Below are 24612 nucleotides of genomic sequence, written 5' to 3'. Positions count from 1 at the left end.
TTCTGCAGACACTTGTGGACACTTTTGGATTGTGTGAGGCCCACTGAATATCTGAGCGCTATGTCACAGGCTCGATGGCACAGCTGTGACCAAAGTGACTAGAGGATAAGTGAGATTTTGAATTTCTGCAGACACTTGTGGACACTGGACACTTTTGGATTGTGTGAGGCCCACTGAATATCAGAGCGCTATGTCACAGGCTCGATGGCACAGCTGTGACCAAAGTGACTAGAGGATAAGTGAGATTTTGAATTTCTGCTCACACTAGTGGACACTGGACACTTTTGGATTGTGTGAGGCCCACTGAATATCTGAGCGCTATGTCACAGGCTCGATGGCACAGCTGTGACCAAAGTGACTAGAGGATAAGTGAGATTTTGAATTTCTGCAGACACTCGTGGACACTGGACACTTTTGGATTGTGTGAGGCCCACTGAATATCTGAGCGCTATGTCACAGGCTCGATGGCACAGCTGTGACCAAAGTGACTAGAGGATAAGTGAGATTTTGAATTTCTGCAGACACTTGTGGACACTGGACACTTTTGGATTGTGTGAGGCCCACTGAATATCTGAGCGCTATGTCACAGGCTCGATGGCACAGCTGTGACCAAAGTGACTAGAGGATAAGTGAGATTTTGAATTTCTGCAGACACTTGTGGACACTTTTGGATTGTGTGAGGCCCACTGAATATCTGAGCGCTTTGTCACAGGCTCGATGGCACAGCTGTGACCAAAGTGACTAGAGGATAAGTGAGATTTTGAATTTCTGCAGACACTGGACACTTTTGGATTGTGTGAGGCCCACTGAATATCTGAGCGCTATGTCACAGGTTCGATGGCACACCTTTGACCAAAGTAACTAGAGGAGAAGTGAGATTTTGAATTTTTGCTCACACTAGTGGACACTGGACACTTTTGGATTGTGTGAGGCCCACTGAATATCTGAGCGCTATGTCACAGGCTTGATGGCACAGCTGTGACCAAAGTGACTAGAGGATAAGTGAGATTTTGAATTTCTGCTCACACTAGTGGACACTGGACACTTTTGGATTGCGTGAGGCCCACTGAATATCTGAGCGCTATGTCACAGGCTCGATGGCACAGCTGTGACCAAAGTGACTAGAGGATAAGTGAGATTTTAAATTTCTGCAGACACTTGTGGACACTTTTGGATTCTGTGAGGCCCACTGAATATCTGAGCGCTATGTCACAGGCTCGATGGCACAGCTGTGACCAAAGTGACTAGAGGATAAGTGAGATTTTGAATTTCTGCAAACACTTGTGGACACTGGACACTTTTGGATTGTGTGAGGCCCACTGAATATCTGAGCGCTATGTCACAGGCTCGATGGCACAGCTGTAACCAAAGTGACTAGAGGATAAGTGAGATTTTGAATTTCTGCAGACACTAGTGGACACTGGACACTTTTGGATTGTGTGAGGCCCACTGAATATCTGAGCGCTATGTCACAGGCTCGATGGCACAGCTGTGACCAAAGGGACTAGAGGATAAGTGAGATTTTGAATTTCTGCAGACACTTGTGGACACTTTTGGATTGTGTGAGGCCCACTGAATATCTGTGCGCTATGTCACAGGCTCAATGGCACAGCTGTGACCAAAGTGACTAGAGGATAAGTGAGATTTTGAATTTCTGCAGACACTTGTGGACACTGGACACTTTTGGATTGTGTGAGGCCCACTGAATATCTGAGCGCTATGTCACAGGCTCGATGGCACAGCTGTGACCAAAGTGACTAGAGGATAAGTGAGATTTTGAATTTCTGCAGACACTTGTGGACACTTTTGGATTGTGTGAGGCCCACTGAATATCTGAGCGCTATGTCACAGGCTCGATGGCACAGCTGTGACCAAAGTGACTAGAGGATAAGTGAGATTTTGAATTTCTGCAGACACTTGTGGACACTTTTGGATTGTGTGAGGCCCACTGAATATCTGAGCGCTATGTCACAGGCTCGATGGCACAGCTGTGACCAAAGTGACTAGAGGATAAGTGAGATTTTGAATTTCTGCAGACACTTGTGGACACTGGACACTTTTGGATTGTGTGAGGCCCACTGAATATCTGAGCGCTATGTCACAGGCTCGATGGCACAGCTGTGACCAAAGTGACTAGAGGATAAGTGAGATTTTGAATTTCTGCTCACACTAGTGGACACTGGACACTTTTGGATTGTGTGAGGCCCACTGAATATCTTAGCGCTATGTCACAGGCTCGATGGCACAGCTGTGACCAAAGTGACTAGAGGATAAGTGAGATTTTGAATTTCTGCAGACACTTGTGTACACTGGACACGTTTGGATTGTGTGAGGCCCACTGAATATCTGAGCGCTATGTCACAGGCTCGATGGCACAGCTGTGACCAAAGTGACTAGAGGATAAGTGAGATTTTGAATTTCTGCTCACACTAGTGGACACTGGACACTTTTGGATTGTGTGAGGCCCACTGAATATCTGAGCGCTATGTCACAGGCTCGATGGCACAGCTGTGACCAAAGTGACTAGAGGATAAGTGAGATTTTGAATTTCTGCAGACACTTGTGGACACTTTTGGATTGTGTGAGGCCCACTGAATATCTGAGCGCTATGTCACAGGCTCGATGGCACAGCTGTGACCAAAGTGACTAGAGGATAAGTGAGATTTTGAATTTCTGCAGACACTTGTGGACACTGGACACTTTTGGATTGTGTGAGGCCCACTGAATATCAGAGCGCTATGTCACAGGCTCGATGGCACAGCTGTGACCAAAGTGACTAGAGGATAAGTGAGATTTTGAATTTCTGCTCACACTAGTGGACACTGGACACTTTTGGATTGTGTGAGGCCCACTGAATATCTGAGCGCTATGTCACAGGCTCGATGGCACAGCTGTGACCAAAGTGACTAGAGGATAAGTGAGATTTTGAATTTCTGCAGACACTCGTGGACACTGGACACTTTTGGATTGTGTGAGGCCCACTGAATATCTGAGCGCTATGTCACAGGCTCGATGGCACAGCTGTGACCAAAGTGACTAGAGGATAAGTGAGATTTTGAATTTCTGCAGACACTTGTGGACACTGGACACTTTTGGATTGTGTGAGGCCCACTGAATATCTGAGCGCTATGTCACAGGCTCGATGGCACAGCTGTGACCAAAGTGACTAGAGGATAAGTGAGATTTTGAATTTCTGCAGACACTTGTGGACACTTTTGGATTGTGTGAGGCCCACTGAATATCTGAGCGCTTTGTCACAGGCTCGATGGCACAGCTGTGACCAAAGTGACTAGAGGATAAGTGAGATTTTGAATTTCTGCAGACACTGGACACTTTTGGATTGTGTGAGGCCCACTGAATATCTGAGCGCTATGTCACAGGTTCGATGGCACACCTTTGACCAAAGTAACTAGAGGAGAAGTGAGATTTTGAATTTTTGCTCACACTAGTGGACACTGGACACTTTTGGATTGTGTGAGGCCCACTGAATATCTGAGCGCTATGTCACAGGCTTGATGGCACAGCTGTGACCAAAGTGACTAGAGGATAAGTGAGATTTTGAATTTCTGCTCACACTAGTGGACACTGGACACTTTTGGATTGCGTGAGGCCCACTGAATATCTGAGCGCTATGTCACAGGCTCGATGGCACAGCTGTGACCAAAGTGACTAGAGGATAAGTGAGATTTTAAATTTCTGCAGACACTTGTGGACACTTTTGGATTCTGTGAGGCCCACTGAATATCTGAGCGCTATGTCACAGGCTCGATGGCACAGCTGTGACCAAAGTGACTAGAGGATAAGTGAGATTTTGAATTTCTGCAAACACTTGTGGACACTGGACACTTTTGGATTGTGTGAGGCCCACTGAATATCTGAGCGCTATGTCACAGGCTCGATGGCACAGCTGTGACCAAAGTGACTAGAGGATAAGTGAGATTTTGAATTTCTGCAGACACTAGTGGACACTGGACACTTTTGGATTGTGTGAGGCCCACTGAATATCTGAGCGCTATGTCACAGGCTCGATGGCACAGCTGTGACCAAAGGGACTAGAGGATAAGTGAGATTTTGAATTTCTGCAGACACTTGTGGACACTTTTGGATTGTGTGAGGCCCACTGAATATCTGTGCGCTATGTCACAGGCTCAATGGCACAGCTGTGACCAAAGTGACTAGAGGATAAGTGAGATTTTGAATTTCTGCAGACACTTGTGGACACTGGACACTTTTGGATTGTGTGAGGCCCACTGAATATCTGAGCGCTATGTCACAGGCTCGATGGCACAGCTGTGACCAAAGTGACTAGAGGATAAGTGAGATTTTGAATTTCTGCAGACACTTGTGGACACTTTTGGATTGTGTGAGGCCCACTGAATATCTGAGCGCTATGTCACAGGCTCGATGGCACAGCTGTGACCAAAGTGACTAGAGGATAAGTGAGATTTTGAATTTCTGCAGACACTTGTGGACACTTTTGGATTGTGTGAGGCCCACTGAATTTCTGAGCGCTATGTCACAGGCTCGATGGCACAGCTGTGACCAAAGTGACTAGAGGATAAGTGAGATTTTGAATTTCTGCAGACACTTGTGGACACTGGACACTTTTGGATTGTGTGAGGCCCACTGAATATCTGAGCGCTATGTCTCAGGCTTGATGGCACAGCTGTGACCCACTTGACTAGAGGATAAGAGAGATTTTGAATTTCTGCTCACACTAGTGGACACTGGACACTTTTGGATTGTGTGAGGCCCACTGAATATCTGAGCGCTATGTCACAGGCTCGATGGCACAGCTGTGACCAAAGTGACTAGCGGTTAAGTGAGATTTTGAATTTCTACAGACACTTGTGGACACTGGACACTTTTGGATTGTGTGAGGCCCACTGAATATCTGAGCGCTATGTCACAGGCTCGATGGCACAGCTGTGACCCACTTGACTAGAGGATAAGAGAGATTTTGAATTTCTGCTCACACTAGTGGACACTGGACACTTTTGGATTGTGTGAGGCCCACTGAATATCTGAGCGCTATGTCACAGGCTCGATGGCACAGATGTGACCAAAGTGACTAGAGGATAAGTGAGATTTTGAATTTCTGCTCACACTAGTGGACACTGGACACTTTTGGATTGTGTGAGGCCCACTGAATATCTTAGCGCTATGTCACAGGCTCGATGGCACAGCTGTGACCAAAGTGACTAGAGGATAAGTGAGATTTTGAATTTCTGCAGACACTTGTGGACACTGGACACGTTTGGATTGTGTGAGGCCCACTGAATATCTGAGCGCTATGTCACAGGCTCGATGGCACAGCTGTGACCAAAGTGACTAGAGGATAAGTGAGATTTTGAATTTCTGCTCACACTAGTGGACACTGGACACTTTTGGATTGTGTGAGGCCCACTGAATATCTGAGCGCTATGTCACAGGCTCGATGGCACAGCTGTGACCAAAGTGACTAGAGGATAAGTGAGATTTTGAATTTCTGCAAACACTTGTGGACACTGGACACTTTTGGATTGTGTGAGGCCCACTGAATATCTGAACGCTATGTCACAGTCTCGATGGCACATCTGTGACCAAAGTGACTAGAGGATAAGTGAGATTTTGAATTTCTGCTCACACTAATGGACACTGGACACTTTTGGATTGTGTGAGGCCCACTGAATATCTGAGCGCTATGTCACAGGCTCGATGGCACAGCTGTGACCAAAGTGACTAGAGGATAAGTGAGATTTTGAATTTCTGCAGACACTTGTGGACACTTTTGGATTGTGTGAGGCCCACTGAATATCTGAGCGCTATGTCACAGGCTCGATGGCACAGCTGTGACCAAAGTGACTAGAGGATAAGTGAGATTTTGAATTTCTGCAGACACTTGTGGACACTGGACACTTTTGGATTGTGTGAGGCCCACTGAATATCAGAGCGCTATGTCACAGGCTCGATGGCACAGCTGTGACCAAAGTGACTAGAGGATAAGTGAGATTTTGAATTTCTGCTCACACTAGTGGACACTGGACACTTTTGGATTGTGTGAGGCCCACTGAATATCTGAGCGCTATGTCACAGGCTCGATGGCACAGCTGTGACCAAAGTGACTAGAGGATAAGTGAGATTTTGAATTTCTGCAAACACTTGTGGACACTGGACACTTTTGGATTGTGTGAGGCCCACTGAATATCTGAGCGCTATGTCACAGGCTCGATGGCACAGCTGTGACCAAAGTGACTAGAGGATAAGTGAGATTTTGAATTTCTGCAGACACTAGTGGACACTGGACACTTTTGGATTGTGTGAAGCCCACTGAATATCTGAGCACTATGTCACAGGCTCGATGGCACAGCTGTGACCAAAGTGACTAGAGGATAAGTAAGATTTTGAATTTCTGCAGACACTTGTGGACACTGGACACTTTTGGATTGTGTGAGGCCCACTGAATATCTGAGCGCTATGTCACAGGCTCGATGGCACAGCTGTGACCAAAGTGACTAGAGGATAAGTGAGATTTTGAATTTCTGCAGACACTTGTGGACACTGGACACTTTTGGATTGTGTGAGGCCCACTGAATATCTGAGCGCTATGTCACAGGCTCGATGGCACAGCTGTGACCAAAGTGACTAGAGGATAAGTGAGATTTTGAATTTCTGCAGACACTTGTGGACACTGGACACTTTTGGATTGTTTGAGGCCCACTGAATATCTGAGCGCTATGTCACAGGCTCGATGGCACAGCTGTGACCAAAGTGACTAGAGGATAAGTGAGATTTTGAATTTCTGCTCACACTAGTGGACACTGGACACTTTTGGATTGTGTGAGACCCACTGAATATCTGAGCGCTATGTCACAGGCTCGATGGCACAGCTGTGACCAAAGTGACTAGAGGATAAGTGAGATTTTGAATTTCTGCAGACACTTGTGTACACTGGACACTTTTGGATTGTGTGAGGCCCACTGAATATCTGAGCGCTATGTCACAGGCTCGATGGCACAGCTGTGACCAAAGTGACTAGAGGATAAGTGAGATTTTGAATTTCTGCTCACACTAGTGGACACTGGACACTTTTGGATTGTGTGAGGCCCACTGAATATCTGAGCGCTATGTCACAGGCTCGATGGCACAGCTGTGACCAAAGTGACTAGAGGATAAGTGAGATTTTGAATTTCTGCAGACACTTGTGGACACTTTTGGATTGTGTGAGGCCCACTGAATATCTGAGCGCTATGTCACAGGCTCGATGGCACAGCTGTGACCAAAGTGACTAGAGGATAAGTGAGATTTTGAATTTCTGCAGACACTTGTGGACACTGGACACTTTTGGATTGTGTGAGGCCCACTGAATATCAGAGCGCTATGTCACAGGCTCGATGGCACAGCTGTGACCAAAGTGACTAGAGGATAAGTGAGATTTTGAATTTCTGCTTACACTAGTGGACACTGGACACTTTTGGATTGTGTGAAGCCCACTGAATATCTGAGCGCTATGTCAAAGGCTCGATAGCACAGCTGTGACCAAAGTGACTAGAGGATAAGTGAGATTTTGAATTTCTGCAGACACTTGTGGACACTGGACACTTTTGGATTGTGTGAGGCCCACTGAATATCTGAGCGCTATGTCACAGGCTCGATGGCACAGCTGTGACCAAAGTGACTAGAGGATAAGTGAGATTTTGAATTTCTGCAGACACTTGTGGACACTTTTGGATTGTGTGAGGCCCACTGAATATCTGAGCGCTATGTCACAGGCTCGATGGCACAGCTGTGACCAAAGTGACTAGAGGATAAGTGAGATTTTGAATTTCTGCAGACACTTGTGGACACTGGACACTTTTGGATTGTGTGAGGCCCACTGAATATCTGAGCGCTATGTCACAGGTTCGATGGCACACCTGTGACCAAAGTGACTAGAGGATAAGTGAGATTTTGAATTTTTGCTCACACTAGTGGACACTGGACACTTTTGGATTGTGTGAGGCCCACTGAATATCTGAGCGCTATGTCACAGGCTTGATGGCACAGCTGTGACCAAAGTGACTAGAGGATAAGTGAGATTTTGAATTTCTGCTCACACTAGTGGACACTGGACACTTTTGGATTGCGTGAGGCCCACTGAATATCTGAGCGCTATGTCACAGGCTCGATGGCACAGCTGTGACCAAAGTGACTAGAGGATAAGTGAGATTTTGAATTTCTGCAGACACTTGTGGACACTTTTGGATTGTGTGAGGCCCACTGAATATCTGTGCGCTATGTCACAGGCTCAATGGCACAGCTGTGACCAAAGTGACTAGAGGATAAGTGAGATTTTGAATTTCTGCAGACACTTGTGGACACTGGACACTTTTGGATTGTGTGAGGCCCACTGAATATCTGAGCGCTATGTCACAGGCTCGATGGCACAGCTGTGACCAAAGTGACTAGAGGATAAGTGAGATTTTGAATTTCTGCAGACACTTGTGGACACTTTTGGATTGTGTGAGGCCCACTGAATATCTGTGCGCTATGTCACAGTCTCAATGGCACAGCTGTGACCAAAGTGACTAGAGGATAAGTGAGATTTTGAATTTCTGCAGACACTTGTGGACACTGGACACTTTTGGATTGTGTGAGGCCCACTGAATATCTGAGCGCTATGTCACAGGCTCGATGGCACAGCTGTGACCAAAGTGACTAGAGGATAAGTGAGATTTAGAATTTCTGCTCACACTAGTGGACACTTTTGGATTGTGTGAGGCCCACTGAATATCTGAGCGCTATGTCACAGGCTCGATGGCACAGCTGTGACCAAAGTGACTAGAGGATAAGTGAGATTTTGAATTTCTGCAGACACTTGTGGACACTGGACACTTTTGGATTGTGTGAGGCCCACTGAATATCTGAGCGCTATGTCACAGGCTCGATGGCACAGCTGTGACCAAAGTGACTAGAGGATAAGTGAGATTTTGAATTTCTGCAGACACTTGTGGACACTGGACACTTTTGGATTGTGTGAGGCCCACTGAATATCTGAGCGCTATGTCACAGGCTCGATGGCACAGCTGTGACCAAAGTGACTAGAGGATAAGTGAGATTTTGAATTTCTGCAGACACTTGTGGACACTTTTGGATTGTGTGAGGCCCACTGAATTTCTGAGCGCTATGTCACAGGCTCGATGGCACAGCTGTGACCAAAGTGACTAGAGGATAAGTGAGATTTTGAATTTCTGCAGACACTTGTGGACACTGGACACTTTTGGATTGTGTGAGGCCCACTGAATATCTGAGCGCTATGTCACAGGCTCGATGGCACAGCTGTGACCCAAGTGACTAGAGGATAAGTGAGATTTTGAATTTCTGCTCACACTAGTGGACACTGGACACTTTTGGATTGTGTGAGGCCCACTGAATATCTGAGCGCTATGTCACAGGCTCGATGGCACAGCTGTGACCAAAGTGACTAGCGGTTAAGTGAGATTTTGAATTTCTACAGACACTTGTGGACACTGGACACTTTTGGATTGTGTGAGGCCCACTGAATATCTGAGCGCTATGTCACAGGCTCGATGGCACAGATGTGACCAAAGTGACTAGAGGATAAGTGAGATTTTGAATTTCTGCTCACACTAGTGGACACTGGACACTTTTGGATTGTGTGAGGCCCACTGAATATCTTAGCGCTATGTCACAGGCTCGATGGCACAGCTGTGACCAAAGTGACTAGAGGATAAGTGAGATTTTGAATTTCTGCAGACACTTGTGGACACTGGACACGTTTGGATTGTGTGAGGCCCACTGAATATCTGAGCGCTATGTCACAGGCTCGATGGCACAGCTGTGACCAAAGTGACTAGAGGATAAGTGAGATTTTGAATTTCTGCTCACACTAGTGGACACTGGACACTTTTGGATTGTGTGAGGCCCACTGAATATCTGAGCGCTATGTAACAGGCTCGATGGCACAGCTGTGACCAAAGTGACTAGAGGATAAGTGAGATTTTGAATTTCTGCAAACACTTGTGGACACTGGACACTTTTGGATTGTGTGAGGCCCACTGAATATCTGAACGCTACGTCACAGGCTCGATGGCACAGCTGTGACCAAAGTGACTGGAGGATAAGTGAGATTTTGAATTTCTGCAGACACTTGTGGACACTGGACACTTTTGGATTGTGTGAGGCCCACTGAATATCTGAGCGCTATGTCACAGGCTCGATGGCACAGCTGTGACCAAAGTGACTAGAGCATAAGTGAGATTTTGAATTTCTGCAGACACTTGTGGACACTTTTGGATTGTGTGAGGCCCACTGAATATCTGAGCGCTATGTCACAGGCTCGATGGCACAGCTGTGACCAAAGTGACTAGAGGATAAGTGAGATTTTGAATTTCTGCAGACAGTTGTGGACACTGGACACTTTTGGATTGTGTGAGGCCCACTGAATATCTGAGCGCTATGTCACAGGCTCGATGGCACAGCTGTGACCAAAGTGACTAGAGGATAAGTGAGATTTTGAATTTCTGCTCACACTAGTGGACACTGGACACTTTTGGATTGTGTGAGGCCCACTGAATATCTGAGCGCTATGTCACAGGCTCGATGGCACAGCTGTGACCAAAGTGACTAGAGGATAAGTGAGATTTTGAATTTCTGCAGACACTTGTGGACACTGGACACTTTTGGATTGTGTGAGGCCCACTGAATATCTGAGCGCTATGTCACAGGCTCGATGGCACAGCTGTGACCAAAGTGACAAGAGGATAAGTGAGATTTTGAATTTCTGCAGACACTAGTGGACACTGGACACTTTTGGATTGTGTGAGGCCCACTGAATATCTGAGCGCTATGTCACAGGCTCGATGGCACAGCTGTGACCAAAGTGACTAGAGGATAAGTGAGATTTTGAATTTCTGCAGACACTTGTGGACTCTTTTGGATTGTGTGAGGCCCACTGAATATCTGAGCGCTATGTCACAGGCTCGATGGCACAGCTGTGACCAAAGTGACTAGAGGATAAGTGAGATTTTGAATTTCTGCAGACACTTGTGGACAATGGACACTTTCGGATTGTGTGAGGCCCACTGAATATCTGAGCGCTATGTCACAGGCTCGATGGCACAGCTGTGACCAAAGTGACTAGAGGATAAGTGAGATTTTGAATTTCTGCTCACACTAGTGGACCCTGGACACTTTTGCATTGTGTGAGGCCCACTGAATATCTGAGCGCTATGTCACAGGCTCGATGGCACAGCTGTGACCAAAGTGACTAGAGGATAAGTGAGATTTTGAATTTCTGCAGACACTTGTGGACACTGGACACTTTTGGATTGTGTGAGGCCCACTGAATATCTGAGTGCTATGTCACAGGCTCGATGGCACAGCTGTGACCAAAGTGACTAGAGGATAAGTGAGATTTTGAATTTCTGCAGACAATTGTGGACACTGGACACTTTTGGATTGTGTGAGGCCCACTGAATATCTGAGCGCTATGTCACAGGCTCGATGGCACAGCTGTGACCAAAGTGACTAGAGGATAAGTGAGATTTTGAATTTCTGCAGACACTTGTGAACACTTTTGGATTGTGTGAGGCCCACTGAATATCTGAGCGCTATGTCACAGGCTCGATGGCACAGCTGTGACCAAAGTGACTAGAGGATAAGTGAGATTTTGAATTTCTGCAGACACTTGTGGACACTGGACACTTTTGGATTGTGTGAGGCCCACTGAATATCTGAGCGCTATGTCACAGGCTCGATGGCACAGCTGTGACCAAAGTGACTAGAGGATAAGTGAGATTTTGAATTTCTGCTCACACTAGTGGACACTGGACACTTTTGGATTGTGTGAGGCCCACTGAATATCTGAGCGCTATGTCACAGGCTCGATGGCACAGCTGTGACCAAAGTGACTAGAGGATAAGTGAGATTTTGAATTTCTGTAGACACTTGTGGACACTGGACACTTTTGGATTGTGTGAGGCCCACTGAATATCTGAGCGCTATGTCACAGGTTCGATGGCACAGCTGTGACCAAAGTGACTAGAGGATAATTGAGATTTTGAATTTCTGCTCACACTAGTGGACACTGGACACTTTTGGTTTGTGTGAGGCCCACTGAATATCTTAGCGCTATGTCACAGGCTCGATGGCACAGCTGTGACCAAAGTGACTAGAGGATAAGTGAGATTTTGAAATTCTGCAGACACTTGTGGACACTTTTGGATTGTGTGAGGCCCACTGAATATCTGAGCGCTATGTCACAGGCTCGATGACACAGCTGTGACCAAAGTGACTAGAGGATAAGTGAGATTTTGAATTTCTGCAAACACTTGTGAACACTGGACACTTTTGGATTGTGTGAGGCCCACTGAATATCTGAGCGCTATGTCACAGGCTCAATGGCACAGCTGTGACCAAAGTGACTAGAGGATAAGTGAGATTTTGAATTTCTGCTCACACTAGTGGACACTGGACACTTTTGGATTGTGTGAGGCCCACTGAATATCTGAGCGCTATGTCACAGGCTCGATGGCACAGCTGTGACCAAAGTGACTAGGGGATAAGTGAGATTTTAAATTTCTGCAGACACTTGTGGACACTTTTGGATTCTGTGAGGCCCACTGAATATCTGAGCGCTATGTCACAGGCTCGATGGCACAGCTGTGACCAAAGTGACTAGAGGATAAGTGAGATTTTGAATTTCTGCAGACACTTGTGGACACTGGACACTTTTGGATTGTGTGACGCCCACTGAATATCTGAGCGCTATGTCACAGGCTCGATGGCACAGCTGTGACCAAAGTGACTAGAGGATAAGTGAGATTTTGAATTTCTGCAGACAATTGTGGACACTGGACACTTTTGGATTGTGTGAGGCCCACTGAATATCTGAGCGCTATGTCACAGGCTCGATGGCACAGCTGTGACCAAAGTGACTAGAGGATAAGTGAGATTTTGAATTTCTGCAGACACTAGTGAACACTGGACACTTTTGGATTGTGTGAGGCCCACTGAATATCTGAGCGCTATGTCACAGGCTCGATGGCACAGCTGTGACCAAAGTGACTAGAGGATAAGTGAGATTTTGAATTTCTGCAGACACTTGTGGACACTTTTGGATTGTGTGAGGCCCACTGAATATCTGAGCGCTATGTCACAGGCTCGATGGCACAGCTGTGACCAAAGTGACTAGAGGATAAGTGAGATTTTGAATTTCTGCAGACACTGGACACTTTTGGATTGTGTGAGGCCCACTGAATATCTGAGCGCTATGTCACAGGCTCGATGGCACACCTGTGACCAAAGTGACTAGAGGATAAGTGAGATTTTGAATTTCTGCTCACACTAGTGGACACTGGACACTTTTGGATTGTGTGAGGCCCACTGAATATCTGAGCGCTATGTCACAGGCTTGATGGCACAGCTGTGACCAAAGTGACTAGAGGATAAGTGAGATTTTGAATTTCTGCTCACACTAGTGGACACTGGACACTTTTGGATTGCGTGAGGCCCACTGAATATCTGAGCGCTATGTCACAGGCTCGATGGCACAGCTGTGACCAAAGTGACTAGAGGATAAGTGAGATTTTAAATTTCTGCAGACACTTGTGGACACTTTTGGATTGTGTGAGGCCCACTGAATATCTGAGCGCTATGTCACAGGCTCGATGGCACAGCTGTGACCAAAGTGACTAGAGGATAAGTGAGATTTTGAATTTCTGCAAACACTTGCGGACACTGGACACTTTTGGATTGTGTGAGGCCCACTGAATATCTGAGCGCTATGTCACAGGCTCGATGGCACAGCTGTGACCAAAGTGACTAGAGGATAAGTGAGATTTTGAATTTCTGCAGACACTAGTGAACACTGGACACTTTTGGATTGTGTGAGGCCCACTGAATATCTGAGCGCTAAGTCACAGGCTCGATGGCACAGCTGTGACCAAAGTGACTAGAGGATAAGTGAGATTTTGAATTTCTGCAGACACTTGTGGACACTTTTGGATTGTGTGAGGCCCACTGAATATCTGAGCGCTATGTCACAGGCTCGATGGCACAGCTGTGACCAAAGTGACTAGAGGATAAGTGAGATTTTGAATTTCTGCAGACACTTGTGGAAACTGGACACTTTTGGATTGTGTGAGGCCCACTGAATATCTGAGCGCTATGTCACAGGCTCGATGGCACAGCTGTGACCAAAGTGACTAGAGGATAAGTGAGATATTGAATTTCTGCAGACACTTGTGGACACTGGACACTTTTGGATTGTGTGAGGCCCACTGAATATCTGAGCGCTATGTCACAGGCTCGATGGCACAGCTGTGACCAAAGTGACTAGAGGATAAGTGAGATTTTGAATTTCTGCAGACACTTGTGGACACTTTTGGATTGTGTGAGGCCCACTGAATATCTGAGCGCTATGTCACAGGCTCGATGGCACAGCTGTGACCAAAGTGACTAGAGGATAAGTGAGATTTTGAATTTCTGCAGACACTTGTGGACACTGGACACTTTTGGATTGTGTGAGGCCCACTGAATATCTGAGCGCTATGTCACAGGCTCGATGGCACAGCTGTGACCCAAGTGACTAGAGGATAAGTGAGATTTTGAATTTCTGCTCACACTAGTGGACACTGGACACTTTTGGATTGTGTGAGGCCCACTGAATATCTGAGCGCTATGTCACAGGCTCGATGGCACAGCTGTGACCAAAGTGACTAGCGGATAAGTGAGATTTTGAATTTCTACAGACATTTGTGGACACTGGACACTTTTGGATTGTGTGAGGCCCACTGAATATCTGAGCGCTATGTCACAGGCTCGATGGCACAGATGTGACCAAAGTGACTAGAGGATAAGTGAGATTTTGAATTTCTGCTCACACTAGTGGACACTGGACACTTTTGGATTGTGTGAGGCCCACTGAATATCTTAGCGCTATGTCACAGGCTCGATGGCACAGCTGTGACCAAAGTGACTAGAGGATAAGTGAGATTTTGAATTTCTGCAGACACTTGTGGACACTGGACACGTTTGGATTGTGTGAGGCCCACTGAATATCTGAGCGCTATGTCACAGGCTCGATGGCACAGCTGTGACCAAAGTGACTAAAGGATAAGTGAGATTTTGAATTTCTGCTCACACTAGTGGACACTGGACACTTTTGGATTGTGTGAGGCCCACTGAATATCTGAGCGCTATGTCACAGGCTCGATGGCACAGCTGTGACCAAAGTGACTAGTGGATAAGTGAGATTTTAAATTTCTGCAGACTCTTGTGGACACTTTTGGATTCTGTGAGGCCCACTGAATATCTGAGCGCTATGTCACAGGCTCGATGGCACAGCTGTGACCAAAGTGACTAGAGGATAAGTGAGATTTTGAATTTCTGCAGACACTAGCGGACACTGGACACTTTTGGATTGTGTGAGGCCCACTTAATATCTGAGCGCTATGTCACAGGCTCGATGGCACAGCTGTGACCAAAGTGACTAGAGGATAAGTGAGATTTTGAATTTCTGCAGACACTTGTGGACACTTTTGGATTGTGTGAGGCCCACTGAATATCTGAGCGCTATGTCACAGGCTCGATGGCACAGCTGTGACCAAAGTGACTAGAGGATAAGTGAGATTTTGAATTTCTGCAGACACTTGTGAACACTTTTGGATTGTGTGAGGCCCACTGAATATCTGAGCGCTATGTCACAGGCTCGATGGCACAGCTGTGACCAAAGTGACTAGAGGATAAGTGAGATTTTGAATTTCTGCAGACACTTGTGGACACTGGACACTTTTGGATTGTGTGAGGCCCACCGAATATCTGAGCGCTATGTCACAGGCTCGATGGCACAGCTGTGACCAAAGTGACTAGAGGATAAGTGAGATTTTGAATTTCTGCTCACACTAGTGGACACTGGACACTTTTGGATTGTGTGAGGTCCACTGAATATCTTAGCGCTATGTCACAGGCTCGATGGCACAGCTGTGACCAAAGTGACTAGAGGATATGTGAGATTTTGAATTTCTGCAGACACTTGTGTACACTGGACACGTTTGGATTGTGTGAGGCCCACTGAATATCTGAGCGCTATGTCACAGGCTCGATGGCACAGCTGTGACCAAAGTGACTAGAGGATAAGTGAGATTTTGAATTTCTGCTCACACTAGTGGACACTGGACACTTTTGGATTGTGTGAGGCCCACTGAATATCTGAGCGCTATGTCACAGGCTCGATGGCACAGCTGTGACCAAAGTGACTAGAGGATAAGTGAGATTTTGAATTTCTGCAGACACTTGTGGACACTTTTGGATTGTGTGAGGCCCACTGAATATCTGAGCGCTATGTCACAGGCTCGATGGCACAGCTGTGACCAAAGTGACTAGAGGATAAGTGAGATTTTGAATTTCTGCAGACACTTGTGGACACTGGACACTTTTGGATTGTGTGAGGCCCACTGAATATCTGAGCGCTATGTCACAGGCTCGATGGCACAGCTGTGACCAAAGTGACTAGAGGATAAGTGAGATTTTGAATTTCTGCAGACACTTGTGGACACTGGACACTTTTGGATTGTGTGAGGCCCACTGAATATCTGAGGGCTATGTCACAGGCTCGATGGCACAGCTGTGACCAAAGTGACTTGAGAATAAGTAAGATTTTGAATTTCTGCTCACACTAGTGGACACTGGACACTTTTGGATTGTGTGAGGCCCACTGAATATCTGAGCGCTATGTCACAGGCTCGACGGCACAGCTGTGACCAAAGTGACTAGAGGATAAGTGAGATTTTGAATTTCTGCAGACACTTGTGGACACTGGACACTTTTGGATTGCGTGAGGCCCACTGAATATCTGAGCGCTATGTCACAGGCTCGATGGCACAGCTGTGACCAAAGTGACTAGAGGATAAGTGAGATTTTGAATTTCTGCAGACACTTGTGGACACTTTTGGATTGTGTGAGGCCCACTGAATATCTGAGCGCTATGTCACAGGCTCGATGGCACAGCTGTGACCAAAGTGACTAGAGGATAAGTGAGATTTTGAATTTCTGCAGACACTTGTGGACACTGGACACTTTTGGATTGTGTGAGGCCCACTGAATATCTGAGCGCTATGTCACAGGCTCGATGGCACAGCTGTGACCAAAGTGACTAGAGGATAAGTGAGATTTTGAATTTCTGCTCACACTAGTGGACACTGGACACTTTTGGATTGTGTGAGGCCCACTGAATATCTGAGCGCTATGTCACAGGCTCGATGGCACAGCTGTGACCAAAGTGACTAGAGGATAAGTGAGATTTTGAATTTCTGCAGACACTTGTGGACACTGGACACTTTTGGATTGTGTGAGGCCCACTGAATATCTGAGCGCTATGTCACAGGCTCGATGGCACAGCTGTGACCAAAGTGACTAGAGGATAAGTGAGATTTTGAATTTCTGCTCACACTAGTGGACACTGGACACTTTTGGATTGTGTGAGGTCCACTGAATATCTTAGCGCTATGTCACAGGCTCGATGGCACAGCTGTGACCAAAGTGACTAGAGGATATGTGAGATTTTGAATTTCTGCAGACACTTGTGTACACTGGACACGTTTGGATTGTGTGAGGCCCACTGAATATCTGTGCGCTATGTCACAGGCTCGATGGCACAGCTGTGACCAAAGTGACTAGAGGATAAGTGAGATTTTGAATTTCTGCTCACACTAGTGGACACTGGACACTTTTGGATTGTGTGAGGCCCACTGAATATCTGAGCGCTATGTCACAGGCTCGATGGCACAGCTGTGACCAAAGTGACTAGAGGATAAGTGAGATTTTGAATTTCTGCAGACACTTGTGGACACTTTTGGATTGTGTGAGGCCCACTGAATATCTGAGCGCTATGTCACAGGCTCGATGGCACAGCTGTGACCAAAGTGACTAGAGGATAAGTGAGATTTTGAATTTCTGCAGACACTTGTGGACACTGGACACTTTTGGATTGTGTGAGGCCCACTGAATATCTGAGCGCTATGTCACAGGCTCGATGGCACAGCTGTGACCAAAGTGACTAGAGGATAAGTGAGATTTTGAATTTCTGCAGACACTTGTGGACACTGGACACTTTTGGATTGTGTGAGGCCCACTGAATATCTGAGGGCTATGTCACAGGCTCGATGGCACAGCTGTGACCAAAGTGACTTGAGAATAAGTAAGATTTTGAATTTCTGCTCACACTAGTGGACACTGGACACTTTTGGATTGTGTGAGGCCCACTGAATATCTGAGCGCTATGTCACAGGCTCGACGGCACAGCTGTGACCAAAGTGACTAGAGGATAAGTGAGATTTTGAATTTCTGCAGACACTTGTGGACACTGGACACTTTTGGATTGCGTGAGGCCCACTGAATATCTGAGCGCTATGTCACAGGCTCGATGGCACAGCTGTGACCAAAGTGACTAGAGGATAAGTGAGATTTTGAATTTCTGCAGACACTTGTGGACACTTTTGGATTGTGTGAGGCCCACTGAATATCTGAGCGCTATGTCACAGGCTCGATGGCACAGCTGTGACCAAAGTGACTAGAGGATAAGTGAGATTTTGAATTTCTGCAGACACTTGTGGACACTGGACACTTTTGGATTGTGTGAGGCCCACTGAATATCTGAGCGCTATGTCACAGGCTCGATGGCACAGCTGTGACCAAAGTGACTAGAGGATAAGTGAGATTTTGAATTTCTGCTCACACTAGTGGACACTGGACACTTTTGGATTGTGTGAGGCCCACTGAATATCTGAGCGCTATGTCACAGGCTCGATGGCACAGCTGTGACCAAAGTGACTAGAGGATAAGTGAGATTTTGAATTTCTGCTCACACTAGTGGACACTGGACACTTTTGGATTGCGTGAGGCCCACTGAATATCTGAGCGCTATGTCACAGGCTCGATGGCACAGCTGTGACCAAAGTGACTAGAGGATAAGTGAGATTTTAAATTTCTGCAGACACTTGTGGACACTTTTGGATTCTGTGAGGCCCACTGAATATCTGAGCGCTATGTCACAGGCTCGATGGCACAGCTGTGACCAAAGTGACTAGAGGATAAGTGAGATTTTGAATTTCTGCAGACACTTGTGGACACTGGACACTTTTGGATTGTGTGAGGCCTACTGAATATCTGAGCGCTATGTCACAGGCTCGATGGCACAGCTGTGACCAAAGTGACTAGAGGATAAGTGAGATTTTGAATTTCTGCAGACACTTGTGGACACTTTTGGATTGTGTGAGGCCCACTGAATATCTGAGCGCTCTGTCACAGGCTCGATGGCACAGCTGTGACCAAAGTGACTAGAGGATAAGTGAGATTTTGAATTTCTGCAAACACTTGTGGACACCGGACACTTTTGGATTGTGTGAGGCCCACTGAATATCTGAGCGCTATGTCACAGGCTCGATGGCACAGCTGTGACCAAAGTGACTAGAGGATAAGTAAGATTTTGAATTTCTGCAAACACTAGTGGACACTGGACACTTTTGGATTGTGTGAGGCCCACTGAATATCTGAGCGCTATGTCACAGGCTCGATGGCACAGCTGTGACCAAAGTGACTAGAAGATAAGTGAGATTTTGAATTTCTGCAGACACTTGTGGACACTGGACACTTTTGGATTGTGTGAGGCCCACTGAATATCTGAGCGCTATGTCACAGGCTCGATGGCACAGCTGTGACCAAAGTGACTAAAGAATAAGTGAGATTTTGAATTTCTGCAGACACTAGTGGACACTGGACACTTTTGGATTGTGTGAGGCCCACTGAATATCTGAGCGCTATGTCACAGGCTCGATGGCACAGCTGTGACCAAAGTGACTAGAGGATAAGTGAGATTTTGAATTTCTGCAGACATTAGTGGACACTGGACACTTTTGGATTGTGTGAGGCCCACTGAATATCTGAGCACTATGTCACAGGCTCGATGGCACAGCTGTGACCAAAGTGACTAGAGGATAAGGGAGATTTTGAATTTCTGCAGACACTGGACACTTTTGGATTGTGTGAGGCCCACTGAATATCTGAGCGCTATGTCACAGGCTCGATGGCACAGCTGTGACCAAAGTGACTAGAGGATAAGTGAGATTTTGAATTTCTGCAGACATTAGTGGACACTGGACACTTTTGGATTGTGTGAGGCCCACTGAATATCTCAGCGCTATGTCACAGGCTCGATGGCACAGCTGTGACCAAAGTGACTAGAGGATAAGTGAGATTTTGAATTTCTGCAGACAGTAGTGGACACTGGACACTTTTGGATTGTGTGAGGCCCACTGAATATCTGAGCGCTATGTCACAGGCTCGATGGCACAGCTGTGACCAAAGTGACTAGAGGATAAGGGAGATTTTGAATTTCTGCAGACACTGGACACTTTTGGATTGTGTGAGGCCCACTGAATATCTGAGCGCTATGTCACAGGCTCGATGGCACAGCTGTGACCAAAGTCACTAGAGGATAAGGGAGATTTTGAATTTCTGCAGACACTTGTGGACACTGGACACTTTTGGATTGTGTGAGGCCCACTGAATATCACAGCGCTATGTCACAGGCAGAAATTGGCTAGTGTATCACAAACTACAAGGTGTATGTAGAATTGGGCAGAGTAGGAATCTCCCTAGAGTGCAGGTCTGTAAGGACGGAACATGTCCTCGACTTATTCTCAAAGAGTGACACAGATAGCTTCACTGTGGCTGTGATAACAGCCGTTACACGGTACTGTGTGAGGAGCGTACACCGCTGTATGGTGTGAAAAAATGCACGCTCAGTACCTCAGCAGGACAAAAAAAAAAAATTGGGATTGCTTTTAAAAAAGCAGTTTGCAGCTCAGTACCTCAGCAGGACAAAAAAAAAAATTGGGATTGCTTTTAAAAAAGCAGTTTGCAGAGCAGTGGGTAAACAGCAATGCAGCTGTCAGGAAGCCTTAGAAGGCAGCCCAACAACCAACACCACTGATACACCACAATATAGCCTCCCCTTGCACTGCACACACAGTGACTGGTGTGTTGTACAGGCACAATCGCTAGCAGCAGAAGCAGTTTTTTTTTTCTTCTTCCTTGCCTAACACTCTCCCTACAGAATCAGCAGCAACCTCTCCCTATGCTAAGATCGGCAGAAGTAAGATGGCGGTCGGCGTGCACGCCCTTTTATACCCCCTGTGACGCCCACCAAAGCAAGCCAATCACTTGCATGCCCTTCTGAAAGATGGTGGTGACCCGTGCCTATGTCATCACGTTGCCCACAGTGTCCGTAGATCCTGATTGGCTGAAAAAGAGCGCAAAGCAAACTTTTGAAACGCGACTTTGGCGCGTAAGTCGCCGACCTCGTGGCCGACCTCATCCTAGGGTCGGGTTTCGTTTCATGAAACCCGACTTTGCCAAAAGTCGGGGACTTTTGAAATTTTTCGACCCGTTTCGCTCAACTCTACTCGCAACCCAAAGTCAAGGGTCCCCAAATTTTGCGAGTCCCTAATGCTAAATCTTAACAGCGCACATAAGGAAAACATTTCCATAAATTTAAAAAAACACATTTGAAAGGTTGACTCACCAAAATCCTGACTAATGCACTAGCAAGATGCAGCAGACCTCCATTGATAAAGGCTGGGGCAGCACAGGTGCAAACCAGTGATGAAAACAGCCAGTAACCCAGGAGGGTCTGGCTGCCTAGTGGAAAAAATGCACAAAAATAGGGCTTGCATAGGACGTCAGTCACACAGATAAGTGTGGTGCAAAGTGTCTGAACAGCATATTAATGAAGCCCATAGTATTAGCAGGTGGGCTGCTCAGCACTATATATATGCATCACACAGAAAAAAACAAACCAACATAAAGAGGTTTAGCTGCATCCTGCAAAAATGCTAAAAAGTGCAAAAAGATAAAAAGATATAGGGTATTAGTTACTATTTTGGCCAAAGCAGATTAGCTCGCAACCCAACGTCAAGGGTCCCCAAATGAAGGTCTGCTGCGTCAATGGCGGTCTGCTGCATCCTGCTAGTGCATTAGTCAGGGTTTTGGTGAGTCAACCTTTCAAATGTGTTTTTTTTAAATTTTTGGGAATTTTTTCCTTATGTTCAAATATAAGGGGGAGGAAACTCTCCCACTCTTGTGGTTCACCATAATATGCTGCGGCCCTGCCTATCAAGAGACCCAGTAAGAGTGGAAGAGGAACCAGAGCCCCCAGAACTAGGGATGGGCGAGTCTACTCGCTAGGACTCGTTACTCGGCGAATAGTAAGGGACTCGCTGGACTCGTTACTCGGCGAGTCTCCCAGTGATTATTCGCACAGTAACGAGTCCAATGCAAGTCAATGGCAATCCTAGTTTTGTCAGAGTTTTTTTTTCTCACTCGCTAGACTCGCTATATCACATCGCTGTCAACAGAGAGTCTGAGCGAGTCTGAGCGAGTCTACGATTCCGAGTCCTGTATACTGGATTCGGGACTCGCTTATACAGAATCTGTTATGTTCCTACAAGTTTCCAAGACAGCCTATGTCAACACACAGCGATTGTGAGAGAGTCTGAGCGAGTCTACGAATCCCGAGTCCTGTATACTGGATTCGGGACTCGCAAATATAGAATCTGTTATGTTCCTACAAAGCTTCCGAGACAGCCTAGCGTGTTAGGTCAGAAAACTTTTTTAGATGGACAAGCATTTTAGCCAATCATATTCAGTAATGTTGGTTGTGGCAGGACTATGATTGGCTTATGTCCGTCGTGATGCCTATGTCATGTATGAGAGGCGAGGCTGTATATAAGCCTTTTCCACCGCCATTTCCTCTACATTCCTGAGAGATCTGAGATAGAGCAGGGTGAGGTAGATGCTTGAGCAGATCATAGGGATTGTCAGTTAGTGTAGGGAAACTTCAAGATTCCTTATATTAAACCCAAACAGCTCTTCTGAGAGCTACCAGGAGGACAGAGGAGTACTGTGTAGACTGTAGGCAGGCAGGCAGGGAGGATCAAGCCTTACAGTGCAGTGCACAGTGCAGGGACTAGTGTGCAGCTTCACTGCTAGGTGTCAGCACACACACTTACCCTGCCAGCAAGTGACGCCTACAGCACCACCTAACTCCATCTCGGTGACTGTGCATTTGTCAACAATGTTAGAAAAACCACAATTTCCCAAAAAAGAGGTTGCAAAGGGATGAGGTCGTGGCCGTAGCAGTGCAGGGAACATCACTTGAGCGATCTCCCTCCAGGCTGTAGTCCGCTGAATGTTATGCCCATAGGCAGGGTCAGTGGGGAGCCAAAGCAGGGGCCGAGCCTCCACCAGATCAATCAACTGCAGCGTGTTGACAGTGACACGGGCCATGATTGCTCTGTATTGCTCTGTGTGTGTGTGCGTATGTCAACTCGACTCGGATTATTTCCTGTTTGCTCAAAGCATGGTGTGTGCTAGAGAAAATCGCTCATCAGCGCTAAATAAGACAAACAAATGCGAGTTTGGACTCGGACACAGCAGCAACAAACGGTTGCGAGTGGGGTTTACAAATCGCCAATGCAAGCGCTTTCCGAGACACATCTGCGATTTGTAAATCGCACATTACTCGCTAAGACTCGCTTCCCCATTCATTAACATTGGACTCGCTAGACTCGCACCGAGTAGCGAGTCCCGGGCTCGGACTCGCTAGAGTCAAGCGATTCCGAGTAATTTAGGACTCGCTCATCACTACCCAGAACCAGTTCCTGTGGTGATAGAAGAAGAAGAAGAAGAAGATGAAGAAGACATTGGTCAGAGAGCCCGAGCTCCCCAAGAACATGACTTGGAGGGTACGGATCTTTCCAGGCTTTCTTCAGTGCAACCAGATTCCACCACCCCAGAGGACTTCACTATTCCATCCAATTTACGATGCTCTAAAAGAACAACTGCTGGTAAACCCCCCAATCATTATGAACAAGAGCAATTTATTTGGCAACAAAAGAAAAGAGAAAGTCCACGTAGCCCTCAAGAACCCTACCCGTGGAATAACGAGCAAAAGGAGTGGGGGAATGTAGGAAGATGGATCAAGCTAGGGCTGCTCCTTGCGTCTTTGGGCCAGAGCTGTCGGGCCTGTCACCAGTGTGGCTGGGGGAAGGACTTTCTGCCCAGAGCAAACCTTCGCACCGGACTGAAGGGGGCAGGTCAGAGATAAATAGAGGCAAGCGTGTGAGTTCGGGGCTCTTGGCGGGAATACAGCTAACTCAGCGGGAAAAGGTGGACTCTGTCCTTTTCTGACCCTTACCAAAGATTCAGCCCACTCCACAGCCTATCTTCCTCTGCTCGCACTGACTGTACAGCTCCAGATGGCGTCAGAAGGTGCAACCACGGCTGTTGCTCCAGGACTCCGTACTCCGCTCTCTGTGTCACAGAGCTCCTCCTGTTCCATGCAGTATACCAGGACCAAGAGATCTTGCCGGGGAAAACTACAAACCGCCGCTTCAGTTCAGAGACTGTGTTACAGCTTTACCCAGGTCGGCTTCAAATACGTCTCGCACCACCTTCAACGACATCGTGGGATCGTCCAACCTCCTCCTTCCAGGACCCCCGGACTGATAAGTTAACTTGTTTAATACTGTTCATAATCTGCACCGTATTTTGTTTACAATTTGTGTACCTCTT

This window comes from Dendrobates tinctorius, unplaced genomic scaffold (genome assembly GCF_039654945.1).
Source record: "Dendrobates tinctorius isolate UK_male_01 unplaced genomic scaffold, ASM3965494v1 ptg000293l, whole genome shotgun sequence".
NCBI classification, from domain to species: domain Eukaryota; kingdom Metazoa; phylum Chordata; class Amphibia; order Anura; family Dendrobatidae; genus Dendrobates; species Dendrobates tinctorius.
This window is presented reverse-complemented; position numbering follows the sequence as displayed.